At 43.1% G+C, this 19,803-nt stretch overlaps 1 long non-coding RNA gene across 2 annotated transcripts in view; it reads right to left on the reverse strand.

Moving 5' to 3' along the window:
- LOC130358893 (uncharacterized) overlaps positions 1-19,803 on the reverse strand; it is a 208,215-nt gene that overhangs the window by 145,336 nt on the left and 43,076 nt on the right. The gene's annotated exons all lie outside the window — the stretch shown is intronic.

The following is a 19,803-nucleotide window of genomic DNA, read 5'->3' on the forward strand; positions in this document are numbered from 1 at the left end:
GTCTTAATAAAATCACGGTTAAGAACCGCTACCCCCTACCCCTCATCTCTGAGCTCTTTGATCGCCTCCAAGGTGCCCACATCTTTACTAAACTGGACTTAAGAGGTGCTTATAATCTCATCCGCATCAGAGAGGGGGATGAATGGAAAACGGCATTTAACACCAGAGATGGACACTTTGAGTATCTGGTCATGCCCTTTGGCCTGTGCAACGCCCCTGCCGTCTTCCAAGACTTTGTTAATGAAATTTTTCGTGATCTTTTATACTCCTGTGTTGTTGTATATCTGGACGATATCCTGATTTTTTCTGCCAATCTAGAAGAACACCGCCAGCATGTCCGTATGGTTCTTCAGAGACTTCGTGACAATCAACTCTATGCCAAAATAGAGAAATGTCTGTTTGAATGCCAATCTCTTCCTTTCCTAGGATACTTGGTCTCTGGCCAGGGACTACAAATGGATCCAGACAAACTCTCTGCCGTCTTAGATTGGCCACGCCCCTCCGGACTCCGTGCTATCCAACGTTTTTTGGGGTTCGCCAATTATTACAGACAATTTATTCCACATTTTTCTACCGTTGTGGCTCCTATCGTGGCTTTAACCAAAAAAAATGCTGATCCCAAGTCTTGGCCTCCGCAAGCGGAAGACGCCTTTAAACGGCTCAAGTCTGCCTTTTCCTCGGCTCCCGTGCTCTCCAGACCTGACCCATCTAAACCCTTCCTATTGGAGGTTGATGCCTCCTCTGTGGGAGCTGGAGCTGTCCTTCTACAAAAAAATTCTTCCGGGCATGCTGTTACTTGTGGTTTTTTTTCTAGGACCTTCTCTCCGGCGGAGAGGAACTACTCCATCGGGGATCGAGAGCTTCTAGCCATTAAATTAGCACTTGAGGAATGGAGGCATCTGCTGGAGGGATCAAGATTTCCAGTTATTATTTACACCGATCACAAGAACCTCTCCTACCTCCAGTCTGCCCAACGGCTGAATCCTCGCCAGGCCAGGTGGTCTCTGTTCTTTGCCCGATTTAATTTTGAAATTCACTTTCGGCCTGCCGATAAGAACATTAGGGCCGATGCTCTCTCTCGTTCCTCGGATGCTTCTGAAGTTGAACTCTCTCCGCAACACATCATTCCTCCTGACTGCCTGATTTCCACTTCTCCAGCCTCCATCAGGCAAACTCCTCCAGGAAAGACCTTTGTTTCTCCACGCCAACGCCTCGGAATCCTCAAATGGGGTCACTCTTCCCATCTCGCAGGTCATGCGGGCATCAAAAAATCTGTGCAACTCATCTCTCGCTTCTATTGGTGGCCGACTCTGGAGACGGATGTTGTGGACTTTGTGCGAGCCTGCACTATCTGTGCCCGGGATAAGACTCCTCGCCAGAAGCCCGCTGGTTTTCTTCATCCTCTGCCTGTCCCCGAACAGCCTTGGTCTCTGATTGGTATGGATTTTATTACTGACTTACCCCCATCCCATGGCAACACTGTTATTTGGGTGGTCGTTGATCGATTCTCCAAAATGGCACATTTCATCCCTCTTCCTGGTCTTCCTTCAGCGCCTCAGTTGGCTAAACAATTTTTTGTACACATTTTTCGTCTTCACGGGTTGCCCACGCAGATCGTCTCGGATAGAGGCGTCCAATTCGTGTCTAAATTCTGGAGGGCTCTCTGTAAACAACTCAAGATTAAATTAAATTTTTCTTCTGCATATCATCCTCAATCCAATGGACAAGTAGAAAGAATTAACCAGGTCTTGGGTGATTATTTACGACATTTTGTTTCCTCCCGCCAGGATGACTGGGCAGATCTTCTACCATGGGCCGAATTCTCATATAACTTCAGAGTCTCTGAATCTTCCTCCAAATCCCCATTTTTCGTGGTGTACGGCCGTCACCCTCTTCCCCCCCTCCCTACCCCCTTGCCCTCTGGTCTGCCCGCTGTGGATGAAATTTCTCGTGATCTTTCCATCATATGGAGAGAGACCCAAAATTCTCTCCTACAGGCTTCATCACGCATGAAGAAGTTCGCGGATAAGAAAAGAAGAGCTCCTCCCATTTTTTCCCCTGGAGACAAGGTATGGCTCTCCGCTAAATATGTCCGCTTCCGTGTCCCTAGCTATAAGTTGGGACCACGCTATCTTGGTCCTTTCAAAATTTTGTGCCAGATTAATCCTGTCTCTTACAAACTTCTTCTTCCTCCTTCTCTTCGTATTCCTAATGCCTTTCACGTTTCTCTTCTTAAACCACTTATCATTAACCGTTTCTCTCCCAAATCTGTTCCTCCCACTCCTGTTTCCGGCTCCTCGGACATCTTCTCCGTCAAAGAGATTCTGGCATCTAAAAAGGTCAGAGGGAAAACCTTTTTTTTAGTGGATTGGGAGGGTTGTGGTCCAGAAGAGAGATCCTGGGAACCTGAGGACAATATCCTAGACAAAAGTCTGCTCCTCAGGTTCTCAGGCTCTAAGAAGAGGGGGAGACCCAAGGGGGGGGGTACTGTTACGCCGAGCGCTCCGGGTCCCCGCTCCTCCCCGGAGCGCTCGCTACACTCTCCTCACTGCAGCGCTCCGGTCAGATCCACTGACCCGGGGCGCTGCGATACCGCCTCCAGCCGGGATGCGATTCGCGATGCGAGTAGCGCCCGCTCGCGATGCGCACCCCGGCTCCCGTACCTGACTCGCTCCCCGTCGGTCCTGTCCCGGCGCGCGCGGCCCCGCTCCTTAGGGCGCGCGCGCGCCGGGTCTTTGCGATTTAAAGGGCCACTGCGCCGCTGATTGGCGCAGTGGTTCCAATTAGTCTGATCACCTGTGCACTTCCCTATATCACCTCACTTCCCCTGCACTTCCTGGCCGGATCTTGTTGCCATCGTGCCAGTGAAAGCGTTCCTTGTGTGTTCCTAGCCTGTGTTCCAGACCTCCTGCCGTTGCCCCTGACTACGATCCTTGCTGCCTGCCCCGACCTTCTGCTACGTCCGACCTTGCTTCTGTCTACTCCCTTGTACCGCGCCTATCTTCAGCAGCCAGAGAGGTGAGCCGTTGCTAGTGGATACGACCTGGTCACTACCGCCGCAGCAAGACCATCCCGCTTTGCGGCGGGCTCTGGTGAAAACCAGTAGTGACTTAGAACCGGTCCACTAGCACGGTCCTCGCTATCCCTCTCTGGCACAGAGGATCCACCTCCTGCCAGCCGGCATCGTGACAGTGTGTAGTGTAAGGGCAATGCTAACTTTAGCCATTTCACAGTCTTTTTGTCTTCTTCCGGTGCTTCCTAGGACTAAACTACTCAGGCTCAATACTAAGAATCTGATTTCACTCAAAATAACTGTGTTATGATGTTATGGCCGGGCTCTGATAAAGCTTCTCTTTTTAATTTGATCTGTAAAGATTAGGCAGCTGTGAGAGTCTTAAAAAGCTGCTTGGGCTGTTCTCCTAGGTTAGAGATTGATGGTTTTATTGCAGTAATAGCAGCATTAGAATGCAATGAAATCCACTTTAATGGGTTCTCTTTAGATGGAGGAGGAGGGAGAGAAAGAAACAGAAGATGTCAAGGTATTACTTCTTGCAGCTCTGTAAAACACTGCCTAGATTCTGCCTAAATTCTGCCTAAATGTCTGTAGAGAGGCCTTAAAGTACAAAAAAAATTCTGGACGTAAAGTCATTTTTCTGCAAATTCTAGCTATAAATTATAGCATTATTAACTAAAAACTAATGTGGTTATTACTTATAAAAAATTAATGTCATTGAATATAAAAGGAACCTGGTACGCAGCCCGCAGCTATTGTGCCTACAATATGGTTGACAGCTGCCAATAATTTTACATGCAGAAACATGTAGTGTAATTCTTATCTGTTTCGATGTGCAAGAATGACACAATCCAGAAGTACCTAAGCAATAATTTGAAAGCATTATAGACTAGTAAATGACCTTTTCCACTTCCTCCAGTCTGTCTTGACCTCTTGTCATATCAGAGATGAAGACTGATGGGAGTCTTTCGGGTCTTTTTACAGCACTGCAAACATGTTGGTGATATAGAAATAATGGGAAATAAATAATACATTATTGGCTGGCTAACAGTAAAATCTGTCAGCCATTATGATAAATTTTAGATAAAAACATGTATGTTTATGCAAAAAGAGTCTATTATGAAATGACTGAGTTGCAGTACAGGCCCTATTACACAGGGTGGTTGTTGGCCATCTGCTGGGTTTATTTGGCTTATTGGCCATTGACTGCACATCTTCCTTTTTATTAGGAGATATGTGGCTAACGGCAGATGGCAGAAAAGGGGGCACAACCAATCCAGAGAGAATTTCTGTGGCACTCCACTCAATAATTGGGCAAATTAACTTACTCTGCACTCATATCAGGCAACGGTCAACCCGTGTACATGGAGCCTAAGGCTTGTGTCTTTCTCAGCAGTTATTTGGAAATTGCGATGATAGTGTTTGAGCCACAGTCAGAAGTCAAAATGAATGAGAAAAATAAAGAAAGGACTTAACTTTTCTTCCTCATGGATCCACCTCTGGCCTTGACTTAAAAACTGCAGTGGCAATTTTCCAAAAAACTGCCATGTGTGAAACCAGCCTCATCTTATCCTTTGTTTCCTGTAAGATAGGCAGAGCAAGAGGTGTATGGTAGCCTCTTATCGTCTCCCTACTTAGCCATAAAATTGTCAAAATTCCTGTTGCTGATTGTTATAAAGTGTACATGGCCAGCTTCATCTAGCAGAGCTAAGAAGGCAGATTTCTATCTGACACACAGGTATACAGCAAATTGAACAGTGGCCCTATACCTAATATCAGGGGTGTTGCCGGGGGGGCTAACATGGCTATAGGCCCCGGTTTAACACAATAGCCCTGGATCTTTGTACTGCCACTGCTCACTGTTTTAAAGACAGTGAGCCTGCCAGCCGGCCCGGGGCTGACGAGGGATGTCAGGCAAGTGACGTCACTCATCAGGCTGCCGTTGGAGAGAATAAGCGCTGCACAGGCCAGGTGAGTGCATCTGTCTGTCTGTCTGTCTGTGTGTGTCTGTGTGTGTGTCTGTCTGTCTGTCTGTGTGTGTGTGTGTGTGTGTCTGCCTGTCTGTCTGTGTCCTTTGGGGGAAACTATGCTACCTAATGTGGGGAAACTGCTACCTAATGTGGGGAAACTATGCTACCTAATGTGGGGAAACTGAGCTACCTAATGGGGGAAACTGTGCTACCTAATGTGGGGAAACTATGCTACCTAATGGGGGAATATATGCTACCTAATGTGGAAAGCTATGCTACCTAATGTGGGGACTCTATGCTACCTAATGTGGGGAAACTATGCTGCCTAATGTGGGGAAACTACGCTACCTAATGTGGGGAAACTACACTACCTAATGGGGGAAACTATGCTACCTAATGTGAGCAAACAACTACCTAATGTGGGGAAACTATGCTACCTAATGTGGGGAAACTGCGCTACCTAATGTGGGGAAACTAGGCTACCTAATGTGGGGAAACTGCCCTACCTAATGTGAGGAAACTGCGCTACCTAATGTGGGGAAACTGCGCTACTTAATGTGGGGAAGCTACAACTCTCAGCATGCCCAGACTGGGCTTGCTGAGAGTTGTAGTTTTGCTATATCTAGAGGCACCTTGGTTTTAATAAAACACTGCATTGAAAGGCTTCCAAGACAGTGTTCCACAACCATGGTGCCTCCAGGTGTTGCAAAACTACAACTTCCAGCATGCCAAGACAGCCAAAGGCTGTTTGAGCAAACGGAAAGTTGTAGTTTTGCAACAATTGAGGTACATTAGTTGGGGAATGCTGCCTTAGAAGCCTTCCAAGGCAGTGTATCCCAACCAGGTTGCCTTGAAGTATTGCAAAACTACAACTCCCAGCATGCCTAGACAGCCAAAGGCTGTTTGAGCATGCTGAGACTTATAGGTTTGCAACAGCTGAAGGCACCCTGGTTGGGAAACACTCACCTTTCTGTCATACCGGTCTACCTAACTTATCTACATACATGCCTACCTAACTGCCTAACTACATACCTGATTACCTACCTACTTACCTAAAAAAACTGGCTACCTAACTACCTGGCTAGTTACCCACCTACATACCGGACTACTTGTCTACCTACGTGCCCATTTCTACTGAGCAGGACACCAAGGGGGCATTTTTCATACTGTGGAGGCCTATAGATGGAGAGATTGTGTAAAGGAGGGCACTGGAAAAATGCAGAGTCTAACATCTTTGTCCTGCAGATGCCAAAGAGATTAAGTTTTGGCTGAAAGAAGCCGTCATGTTGGTCTGATCTGAATGGAGAAGACAAGGAAAGAGGATGCTGCTGATCAGAAAAGACGTCATCTGTGAGTCTCTAGATGTAATTTTATGGCTTTGGAAGGCTTCTAAGGCAGCATTCCCCAACTAATGTACCTCAACTGTTGCAAAACTACAACTTTCCATTTGCTTTATGTTTTATGGTGCAATAAATCTTCAGCCCTGATTTGAACACCGAAACCTTTGAGTTGTGCTGTTACTTTCTTTGTCTTTTTGTACTGCGTACAGCTTGTATCTACCTCTATATATGGTCCTGTATATAATCACTTATATGGCATACAGATCCTGTGTACAGCTGGTAGCCACCTCTATATGGTCCTGTATATAATCACTTATATGTTATACAGAGCCCATGTAAATCTGGTATATACCTCTATATGATCCTGTATATAATCACTTGTATGGTTTACAGATCCTGTATACAGCTGTTATCTACCTCTGTATGGTGAATGTATTTGGGAATATGGTATTTTGTAGAGTTTATTTTATTCAGGAACAAATATAGTGTTAGTAGTCAGTGGTAATGGTGGTCATTGTATGGCAGTATTATTTGTTCCTACTGGTAAGCTAGAAAAGCGCACCTGTGCATGTCTTTCATTTGTTTGGAGATGCTGACCATGTTAGTTTTTTGTACTGGTATTATTGATCTTAGTTTTGGTTAGATATGGTCACTAACAGTATGGCGGTAATATGTATGGTGATAATATGAGGGAGTGGATGTTAATGCAAGTGGGGTTAGGGATGTGACTGGGGTGTGGTTGGGGGCGTGGCTTGGGCTGTGGGCTCTAGCCCCTAGTCTTTTGCAAACCTAGCAATGCCCCTGCCTAATATTATAGGAATATCATAGAATCAATTCACATGGAAAGCCAGGTGAAAGTAGTAGATGGAGATCTAGCTCAATTGCTTATTCAGGTTTATCCCAGGACATCTGTCCTATACTGCTTGTCAAAGATCTATACAAATATGTGGAGTCCCTCAGGAAGGCCCATTGTTTTTGGGGAGGACTTAGTATTTAGTCCAACTACTGTTTACTTTGATAAGATTTGTGGCAGTATTCAATAGATTCAGTGTCTAATATCTAGGACACCATTGACATTGTCAACAAAATAAAGGGAATGGTATGTCCGGGGTAAGCTGTGTGTTTTTGATATTGTGCATTTTTATACTTCCATTAACCATATGAGCAACATTGTCCCAATTGAAACATATTGAAAACGAATTTGTCTGAAGCAGCCCTGGGCATTTGCTTTGGAATTATTAGAGGCTGTCCTCTAATAGGTGAAATTACTGGAGGTTGACTTCTTTGTCCAGAACAGAGAAATGGCTACATTGTCAAATGTGGAGCTGGCATTCGCCAATATTTGTATAGCGGATTGTTACTATCGCTATGTATATAATTCTCAATACTTTAAATATACACTGTCATGGTATCGTTACATTGATGACACATTTTTTTTTAGACTGGAGACACTGGAAATGTCCATTATATAAAAATACAGTTCCATGGTGGCTTCTAAAAGATCTATACAATTTTGAGATACAGTGGTGTTTATTGATTGTACAATCTTGGTTATCTTTTCATACAACACTTTTACAACCTAGGGTTAAATTTGTATCCTTGTATCCTCCTGTAATACAATGGTTCTTATGCCCGGATCATCCAGAACAAGGTCTGGTTTATCCAATCCACACACAAGGGTTGAATATAGATTTTAGTTTGAAACCCTTTATGTAAATAGGTCAATAATTGATCTGTGGTACTAGGGGCGTAGCTAAATGGGGTACAGAGGTAGAAGTCACACCTGGGCCCTGATGCCTTACAGGGGCCCAAAGCACATCTGCCTTATAGGTGACCAGTATTATAATTGGCACATGGGGCCCTGGTGCAGATTTTGTATCAGGGCCCAGAAGCTGCAAGTCATTCCTCTGTGTCACACCCAAAGCCGTATTGTTTTCAGCTTATCCAATTTTCCCTCCTTCTTTGTCCTTTTTTCTTTTTTTCTTACTTTTTTCTCTCTTTTGCTAGCTCTCATGTATCAGCAGTTTATACATGGACTGATTTTCTACAGCTCATGACATCCCTTTTTCTGTTCTTTTCCTGACACTGATGGTGAATAGTGTGCTATCCCAATCCCACCTAGGTTTTTACCTCTCTACAAACAAATACATAACCTATGCAATTTACCCCAACCCTGTTCTTTCCATATCAATGAACTCCAAAAGCCTGATCTGGTATGGTTGGTACATCGACGACCTCATATTTGTATGGGGTCCTGGTGTAGCGACTGTTTCAGAATTTATTACGTTTCTTAATTCCAATCCATGCAATTTGCACTTCTCCGTCAGGCATTATGACCATACTGTTTCTTTTTTAGATTTGAACCTAATTGGAGATGCACAGGCTAAAATAATTTTTTCTACCACTTTTCGGAAGAGCACAGCAGTCAATTCAATTCTGTGTGCCCGCTCATGTCACCCACCGCATGTTATCAAGAACCTGCCGGTGGGTGAGACGAATCGTGCATGCAGTAACTGTACCACAGATTTAGATTTTTTACAAGAGGCAGACTCTACTCAACTATGGTTGGCAGCTCGGGGATACCAAAATGGTAATTAGAAAGGACAAGGGCTATTGCACTTAAAAAGTCCCGCACTGAACTACTTACACATTCTCAAAAATACAAGCAAAATATCTCTAGTCCATCTCCAGTTGTTTACTCCACTCCTTATAGTGTGGAATTTCCAGCAATTTGTAAAAATCATTCACAGGCACATGCATATGACTCTATCTGATCCACTCTTTATGTGTGTTAAAAAATCTGGTTACAAATGTGTAGCTAAAAAAGCTCCAACTATTGGCCAACTTGTTTCACTTAGTCTTTTCCAAACTTCACGGCCTGCCACTCCGACCTGGCTATCTTACCCAGATTCATACAGATGCGGCCATGTACATGTACTTGTACAGTGATGCATGTTACCAAACTGTTTACATCTTATGTTACTAATGTTACGTACTCTATTAAACAATATATTAATTGTAACACTATATTTGTAGTTTACCTTGTATACTGTACAACCTGTCACATGCAGTACAGTGGGGCAAAAAAAGTATTTAGCCACCAATTGTGCAAGTTCTCCCACTTAAAAAGATGAGAGAGGCCTGTAATTTTAATCATAGGCATACCTCAACTATGACAGACGAAATGAGAAAAAAAATCCATAAAATCACATTGTCTGATTTTTTAAAGAATTTATTAGCAAATTATGGTGCAAAATAAGTATTTGGTCACCTACAAACAAGCAAGATTTCTGGCTCTCACAGACCTGTAACTTCTTTAAGAGTTTCCTCTGTCCTCCACTTATTACCTGTATTAATGGCATCTGTTTGAACTTGTTATCAGTATAAAAGACACCTGTCCACAACCTCCAACAGTCACACTCCAAACTCCACTATGGCCAAGACAAAAAAGGGGTAGAAAAACACCAGAAACAAAATTGTAGGCCTGCACCAGGCTGAGAAGACTGAATCTGCAATAGGTAAGCAGCTTGGTGTGAAGAAATCAACTGTGGGAGCAATTATTAGAAAATGGAAGACATACAAGACCACCATAATCTCCCTTGATCTGGGACTCCCTTGATCTGATATGCAAGAGCTGGGACCAAAGTAACAAAGGCTACCATCAGTAACACACTATGCTGTCAGGGACCCAAATCATGCAGTGCCAGACGTGTCCCCCTGCTTAACCACTTAAGGACCGAGGGTTTTTCTGTTTTTGCATTTTCGTTTTTTGCTCCTTGCCTTTAAAAAAATCATAACTCTTTCAATTTTGCGCCTAAAAATCCATATGATTGCTTATTGTTTGCGCCACCAATTCTACTTTGTAATGACATCAGTCATTTTGCCCAAAAGTCTACGGTGAAACGGGAAAAAAAATCATTGGGAGACAAAATTGAAAAAAAAAACGCAGTTTTGTAACTTTTGGGGGCTTCCGTTTCTACGTAGTACATTTTTCGGTAAAAATTACACCTTATCTTTATTCTGTAGGTTTATACAATTAAAATGATACTCTACTTATATAGGTTTGATTTTGTCGTACTTCTGGAAAAAATCATAACTTCATGCAGGAAAATTTATACGTTTAAAATTGTCATCTTCTGACCCCTATAACTTTTTATTTTTCCGCATATGGGGCAGTGTGAGGGCTCATTTTTTGAACCGTGATCTGAAGATTTTAACGGTACCATTTTTGCATTGATAGGACTTTGGAAGTTTTTTTGCGCATACACCATTGACCTTGCGGTTTAATTAACGATATATTTTTAAAATTCGGACATTTACACACGCGGTGATACCACATATGTTTATTTTTATTTACACTGTGGGTTTTTTTTATGGGAAAAGGGGGGTGATTCAAACTTTTAATAGGGGAGGGGTTAAATGATCTTTATTCACTTTTTTTTTTCACTTTTTTTTTGCAGTGTTATAGCTCCCATTGGGACCTATAACACTGCACACACTGATCTTTTACATTGATCACTGGTTTCTCATAGGAAACCAGTGATCGATGATTCTGCCGCTTGACTGCTCCTGCCAGGATCTCAGGCACTGAGCAGTCATTCGGCGATCGGACAGCTAGGAGGCAGGTAGGGACCCTCCTGCTGTCCTGTAAGCTGTTCGGGAGAGCCGTGGCGAAATCGAGGCATCCCGAACAGCTTACAGGACAGCAGGAGGGTCCCTACCTGCCTCCTCGCTGTCCGATCGCCGAATGACTGCTCAGTGCCTGAGATCCGGCATGGTTTCACTTTCACTTTAGACGCGGCGTTCACTTTAGACGCGGCACCGCGATCAATGCCGCGCGCTATTAGCCACGGGTCCCGGCCGTTGTTAGAGGCCTGGCCCGACCTGCTATGATGCGGGGCCATGCCGTGGCCCCGCGTTATAGATCGGGAGCGGACACATGACGTTCCAGTACGTCATGTGTCCTTAAGGGGTTAAGCCAGTACATGTCCAGGCCCGTCTGAAGTTTGCTAGAGAGCTTTTGGATGATCCAGAAGAGGATTTGGAGAATGTCATATGGTCAGATGAAACCAAAGTAGAAATTTTTGGTAAAAACTCAACACTATACCTACTGTGAAGCATGGGGGCGGAAATATCTCACTTTGGGGCTGTTTTTCAGTAAAGGGACCAGAACGACTGATCCATGTAAAGGAAAAAATGAATGGGGCCATGTATCGTGATATTTTGAGTGGAAACCTCCTTCCATCAGCAAGGGCATTGAAGATGAAATGTGGCTGGGTCTTTCAGCATGACAATGATCCCAAACACACTGCCCGGGCAACGAAGGAGTGGCTTCTTAAGAAGCATTTCAAGGTACTGGAGGGGCCTAGCCAGTCTCCATATCTCCTCCCCATTGAAAACCTTTGGAGGGAGTTGAAAGTCTGTGTTGCCCAAAACATCACTGCTCTAGAGGAGATCTGCATGGAGGAATGGGCGGCCAAAATACCAGCAACAGTGTGTGAAAACCTTTTGAAGACATTCAGAGAACATTTGACCTCTCTCATTGCCAACAAAGGGTATATAACAAGGTATTGAGATGAACTTTTGTTATTGACCAAATGCTTATTTTCCACCATAATTTGCAAATAAATTCTTTAAAACACAGACAATGTGCTTAATGCTGGCTAATGCCGGGCATCACCGATCCGGGTGATGTCCAGCATTAACTCTTTAGACTCCACGATCAAAGTTGATCGTGGCGTCTAAAATGTTTAAAGCACATGCCGGCAGCTCAGTGGAGCTGATCGGGACACCCGCGGTACAACCCATGGGTTCCCGATCAGCTGAGAGGACGGGCGGAGGTTCCCTACCAGCCTCCGACTCGTCCAATCAGCACTCCATTAATGCAGGCCTCAGCAGCCTGTAGTAATAGAGCACCGATAAGACTGATCAGTGCTGTGCTATAGGCTCCTATGGCACAGCACTTACCAGTGTCTGCAGTCACAGGATTGCAAGTAATATTCCCCAATGTGTCTCCGGCTGTTGCAAAACTACAACTCCCAGCAACTGGAGACACACTGTTTGGAAAACACTGCCCTAAAAATTGTAAAAAAATAAAAAAAAGATAATAAATGTAAATACTCCCCTCCTCTAATAAAAGTTTAAGGGTAGGGTCATACGGCATGGATCCGCAGCGTATTTTACGCTGTAGATCCGCCAGTGACCCGACCATTAGTTTGCGTCCAGCTTTTTCCCTCTGCTCATAGCGGCAATCTGCCACTCTAAGCAGCCACACAGGGGCCTGCGAGTTGCTGCTGCTTTTGCTCGCAGTCTGTTCACAGACATCGTGGAGTGGACGAAATGTCACACTGCGGTGATTCGCACAGTGATTTGTCCTGTGCCACTGCTTAGAGCGGTGGATTGCCACTGCGAGCAGGAGGGAACAGCTGGAGGCACACTAATAGTCTGGTCACCAGCAAATCCGCAGAGTAAAATATCTGTGTCGTGTGACCCTACCCTAAATCAGCCCCTTCCCTTTTCCCCATTTTTAAATAAAATAATGTAAACAAAAATAAACATGTGCTTTCGGCGCAAGACTTAAAACAATTTTGTTTTTGTACTTTAGTTTTTTTCCTCCTTAGCTTCAAAAAATAATAATGCATTCAATTTTGGACCTACAGACCCATATAAGGGCATGTTGTTTGTGTCACCAATTGTACTTTGTAAGGGCATCACTTATTTTATAACATAATCTGCGGTGAAAAAAAATTATTTGTGGGGTAAAATTTATTTTAAACATGCCATTTTTCAACTTTTTAGGGCTTCCGCTTCTACGCAGTGCCCTTTTTGGTAAAAATGACACCTTATCTTTATTCTGTAGGCCATACAGTTACAAGGATACCCAATTTATGTAGGTTTTATTTTACAACTTTAAAAAATTATAACTTCATGCACCAAAATTAGTATGTTTAAAATTGTCATCTTCTGACCCCCTATAACTTTTTTTTCTGCATACAGGGCTATATGAGGGCTCATTTTTTTGCGCCATGGTCTGTAGTTTTTATGGGTACCATATTTGTTTTGATGGGACTTTTTGATTGCTTTTTATTAATATTTTTATGGTATATGAAGTGACCAAAAATGCACAGTTTTAAACTTCTTTTTTTTGTGTATTCCATCAACTGTGCGGTTTACCTAACCCTAAATTTTTATAGTTTGGACATTTAGGCACGCGGCGGTGCCACATATGATTTTTTTTAATTACATGATTTCATATTATAAAAAAATAGGAAAAGGGGGGTGATTCAAACTTTTATTAGGGGTAGGGGCTAATTCACATTTATTCTCTTTTTTTTTTTTTAGCCCCCACAGGTGGATATAGCATGCAATCTTCTGAGTGTATACACTGATCACTGCTATGCCATAGCATAGCATTGATCAGTGTTATCGGCGCTCGGCTGCTCCAGGAGCAGTAGATCGCCGATCAGATGACAAGGAGGCAGGTGAGGACCCTCCCGTCATACAGTAAGCTGATCGGGACATCGCGATTCTGTCGCGATAGTACCGATCAGCTCCGCTGAGCTGCCGAGTTAGTTTTACTTTCACTTTAGACGCAGCAATCAACTTTGTTTAAAGGGTCTAAAGGGTCTAAAGGTCTAAAGGGTTAATACCAGGCATCGGCCCGATCGACGGTGCCCAGCATTAACCCTGGGTCCTGGTTGCTGATAGCAGTCGGGACCCACAGGGTTTGAAGTGTTCTCTGCTTGTGAGAATGCTTTAAACCCAGGTAACGGGACTCATGATGTACAGGTGCACCCTGCGTCCTTAACTGGAAACAGCATGGTCTTTGGCATAAACGTGAAAAAAAAACTAAATACCAGGATTGCAGATTTTTGGTCACTTTATATACAAGAAAAAATGGTACCAATAAAAACAACTGATCACGGGACAAAAAAAAAAAAGCCCTTATACAGCCCTGTATATGGAAAAATAATAATGTTATAGGGGTCAGAAGAGGACATTTTAAGAATGGGGTGGTTATTACTGTATAGAGTACTATAGGTGCTTAAAAAGTGTGGAGCCTAAAATATTTGTCTTGCAGGTTCTGTGGAGACAAGTTGATGATGGAAGAAATTGTCATGAGGGTCTGGGCCAGATGGGGAAGAAAAAGTGAACAATTTCAATCACAGATGACATGACCTGGTGTAACTGTATGTAATTACTAATATGGTCTGCAGAGCCGGATCACCACTATATGGGCACTATATGGGGGATTTTAGTCTGTGTACAGTGGTTTTATTCAGTATGATACTATTATCCCATCAGTATATGTTGGTAATGGTGGTGGTCATTATGTGGCAGTATTTTTTGTCCCTTGTATAGTGGTGTTATTGGTGATATTGGTCTGTATATATTGGTTTTATTGATGATACTGATCTGTATATAGTGGTTTTATTCAGTATCAGTATGGCAGCATTATCCCATCACTATATGGTGGTATTGGTAGTGGTTATGGTGAGGTGCAATTATTTGTCCTTTGTATAGTGGTGAAAATGTTCTCTGTATAGTGTTCTTTATTCAATAACAGTATGATGATATTAGTACTTCGACTATATGTCGTCCTGGTGTGGAGGTATTATTTTATGTGAAAGTTCTGGTTCAACCCTGGTGAGCTGCGATGCATACACTATATGTATGACCATTCTCTTACATTTACAGGCCAGCGGGCGGGGGATGCACAATATTCTGCATTTCCACAATGCCATGATACGTCAGTGATGGGGGGGGGCGACAAAATGCGCCTTTGCTTGTGTAGACAAAAATCCTTGCACCGGCCCTGGGTATACCTATGATGGAAATTACAGGCCTCTCTCATCTTTTTAAGTGGGAGGACTTGCACAATTGGTGGCTGACTAAATACTTTTTTGCCCCACTGTATGTGGGTTGCACCACAAATGCATAAAGTGATACTTCGTAAACATTTATCAGATATTCCCCATTTTCTATCTAAAAATGTCTTCGCTGTGTCTCAACATTGTGCTGAAAAACATCATGGCAATTTATCTTCTTTATTATTTTCAACTATCGAAAGAGTTAATTCATCTAAGAGAGGAGGAGACCATAAGCAAAAACTTCTCAATAGGGAACATTTTTGGATCCTGATATTAGCCACACGCGCACCCCTGGGTATATACAGATGCCAATAGGTTATTTTGCATTATTGAATATCTAAGGTCTATTTACGTCTGTCCTTCCTCATTTGTGTGCGTTATGTGCGATTCACACGAGTTTTTGACTATTGCACTATTTATTATTATATTTTTTATGTTTATAGGACATTTCTTTAGTCATTACCTGTGTAATCAATATATTTTATATATAGATTTTTTCTTTTTTGAAGCAGTGCATATTAAGATATTGCTATACATGTTTTATTTTTTACTTTTCAACATTATTTGTGTGCTTTTTATATTCATGATTGAATAATCATTACTAGTTTTTATTTTATGTATATTTGTATTTTGGATAGCTAAAACATATGTAAGGGGTTAATATCCCATCTTGGTCACGTGGTATGTTTCCCTCTCATTATTGTATGACTAAGAGCGCACCTGCTCTTGAAACGCGTCACCTTTTTCTACCTGTTCTTCAGTGTATCGTCATGTTGGAATAAACAATATCTTTTAACGTCTGTTGAGCTGGATCCACTTCTTCTGTTTGCCATATCAATAAACTGATACAGTTTAGATTGTGTAATATGGCTTTCCTAAAAAGGTGGATGCTTTCCCCTTTTTTAATCTGTGATCTTCTGTAGAAAAACTTCTCCACCTTCCTGCTGCTGTCTCTTATACTAAGAGATGAGATGGGTTGAACAGAGAGAATCCCTGCCAGGTGTAATGTGCTGTAGGATCTATGTCAGATTCAGCAGGATTGCCAGCTATGTGACAGAGTTACACAGATTCCACAGAAGTAAAAGGGTAGGGAATGTTGCTTGCTTTTAAAAGTAGAAACAACTGAACAAATTTCAGTGCATATAGCATGTAAGAGAAACTTTAAGAGAAGAACTAAACATTGGAGGTAATACATATGAAATTGTCAGCACCAGCATGGTTAACAGTTGCTGACAAGGTGTTGTTGCAAGGTTGCCAGGTTACGCCCTGCTGTCTGAGTGGCTAGCTACTGATTGAGCACATGTGCATCTCCCTATATTACCAGGCATCAGACACTGGGAAGATGCCTGTGAAACTGGTCATTACCTGAGTAGCTAGCATTTCCTTATTCCCTTGTTTACCCGGCAACTTGACTTTTGGCTTCTTATCTGACTTCTCTTTGGTTGTAGCGATTCGGCACCTCTTCCCATTCCTGGCTTGACTCGGTTTGACTGACATCGACATTATATGTGTATGTTTAGTTTGTCTTTGTTAGTTGCTTGTTTCCCTGTTGCTCCTGACAACTGACAGGATTGTATTTTATTGTGTTGACATTTGACTCCCCTCACTTATTTAGGAAGGGATTGTCGACCAGTTGCCGGCCTATCATTTAGGATAGGCGGACAAGTAGGCAGGGACAGGGGCGCGGTTGAGCTTAGCGAGCACTCCTTCCCTGCCCATACGTGACAGAAATATTATGCAAATTTTTTCCCAGTGGCACATTGTATGGTCTTTGAGACTCCACATGCCACACTCACCTCACAAAGAAAGATAACTTTTAGTCCCCCAACAACGGCCTCTCTGGTAGCAAACCATCTGCTGTATAGAAATGGGTAACTCTTTCTTTTAGGCTTCTAGAGAAGAGATGATTTGTATACGGTACAGCTAAAGCTTGTTTGGATTTGAAATATGAGTTACAATTTCTGTTCATAATAGAGGACACTGTGCCAAGTTTGTCATATGACATATCCAGTGGTGCCCAATGGATCCCATAGCTGCATGGTACACTATGGTTACCCTCAAATATGACAGAACTGCTGACTGCCTGAGGCTCTGAATGACGCCCCTAGTGGCAGTGTGAACAGAGCGAAAACTCCACAAATGACTTTCTCATAGAGCTGTAATTCCTTAGTTTAATATTTACTCAGCTTTTGTGCACATTCTATTGAAAGTCCAGCTATTTGCTCTCCATAGACTCGGCACACCCATTAAATTTCAATAAAAACTACAAAGGAGTTCCTTAGAAGACAGGCATATCACCAGTTTATAGATTGGCAGATAAGCTTCTTTGAAGTAAGAATTGGTTTATATTTTTTCCATTTATACCATTATTGCAAAGTTAAACTTGTCTCACATCCTCCCTATTCTTAATTCTTTTCATGTCTGTTTTAACCTATATACACATTCAGGCTAGAAATAGGCACTTGAATTGCACATTGTAATGCAATGTCTATGATCATTGGATCTGACGAAGAGGGGGTCCCACCCCTCGAAATGCGTTATCTGTGATTTTTCTCAATAAAACTCCAACTACTAAACTACTCCACCGAGCAAGGCTATTTCTTTTCATGACCACCATTTGTATCCGATACCCGCGAGCTGACGCAGAGGAGAGAGCGCTTTTTTGGACACCAATTTTTTTTCCCTGAGCACGATTGTCTCGGAGAAACTCTATCCATTGCATCCTCCAGACGTCCCGGACCCACAGGACGCCACGGTGTGAGCCGCACCTCCTAAATTCAGCCATTCCCGTTGCACCGGGAGACAAGCACTACATGGTGTTGTGCCCAGTGCACAACACCCCAAGGTGAGCAAAAACTGTTCATACATCTTCTGCCCAGTGTATTAAGAACCACATTTACGGCATATTGTCGCGCTATTCTTTTTTGTTTCTATTTTTTCATATATTGAATATTAATATTGATTATCAAACATTTCTGATTATTTTGTAAGCTTGCCATCAGGCTCACTTGCAGGCGCAGATGTCCAATGGCTGCCTCATTTAATTACAGTAGGCCCCGTTTTTGTGGGGGGGGGGGAATCATAGCAGTACGACACTGATCCATCTGACACTTACCACCGATTTGCACAGTTGGTGGTAAAACCCCTTTAGTAACAACCACTAGTTATTTTTTTCATGATCAACATATGAACTGTCTCTGTAAATATGTAGTGAAGGGAACAGCTCACACGGTGGGGTCAGTAATGACAATATTCACACAGGCAGTAGGTTTCAAATGTCCAAGAGGATGTTTATTTAAATGAATTTTAGGCAAAAAGCACAGTGCAAACAAAGCCTAAGCCTGTCCGGCTCTTACTAAACATCAGGATACCTCTCTGTCCTACTGTGGGCCTATTGTCCACAAATGTCCAAAGAATAAAGTTCAGACCTGGTGGGTTTTCAGCTGCAGCTCTGGCTGTGTCTGTTTTCCTCTGTCTCTCCAGCAATCAGCAGCCACCCAACCTCCCCTGAGGACACCTTGTACTAGGGAAACCCATAGTGGACTAAGGGTGTGGACTGGAGCACTCCCACATCCAACCTCTCCTCCAGTCCAGCAAATCCAGCCCATGAAACTTAACAAGAGATCCGTAGCAGACTATGCTCTGGTAAAGCAGCATATTTCCTTCTGGATTTCCTTTATCGTTCCTGGCTGAGAAAACCAGGCAAAATATACACCCCATCCACCACTTTCCTGTACACTTTACCACATATCCCCCCCCCCCCCCCTCTTCTTCAGAGCAGAGGTCTGGGGATTTATAGTGAACATACAGTACACCCTGGACAATGCATCCACATTCCCTTGTAATTTTCCAGGTCTATGTTCCACTTTAAAACTGAAATTTTGTAAGGAGAGAAACCATCTGGTCATTCTTGCATTTCTCTCTTTATTTAGTTTTATCCAGGCCAGAGGAGCATGGTCTGTCACCAACATAAATTCTCTACCCAGCACATAATATTTCAGGGACTCCAATGCCCACATGATGGCAAGACACTCTCTTTCCACCATGGCATATTTTTCTCTGCTGGGGTCAATTTCCTACTCAGGTACATTACTGGGTGTTCTTCCTCATTTACCACTTGTGACAGGACTGCTCCCAAACCTGTATCAGACACATCCATCTGGACCAGAACTGTTTGCTGAAATCTGGGGAAACAAGCACTGGCTGTTCACACTGGCCAGACTTTAGGCTCTGAAAAGCCTTTTCTGCCTCTGGGGTCCACTTCACCATTACTGACTTACCACCTTTTGTTAAGTTTGTCAATGGTGTAGCAATTGAGGCAAAGTTGGGCACGAACCAACGGTAGTACCCGGCTATGCCAAGGAAGGCCTTCACTTGTTTCTTTGTTAATGGCCTGGGACAGTTCTGTATTGCCTCAATCTTATTGATCTGGGGTTTAACCAGCCCTCTACCAATAATATAACCAATGTATTTTGCTTCCTTTAGACCCACTGCACATTTCTCAGGGTTTATGGTTAAGCCTGCATCACTGAGGGCGTCAAGCACCGCCTGTACCTTACAGAGGTGACTTTTCCAGTCAGACGAAAAAATGACCACATCATCCAGGTAAG

The sequence above is a fragment of the Hyla sarda genome, chromosome 2 (genome assembly GCF_029499605.1).
Source record: "Hyla sarda isolate aHylSar1 chromosome 2, aHylSar1.hap1, whole genome shotgun sequence".
NCBI lineage: Eukaryota > Metazoa > Chordata > Amphibia > Anura > Hylidae > Hyla > Hyla sarda.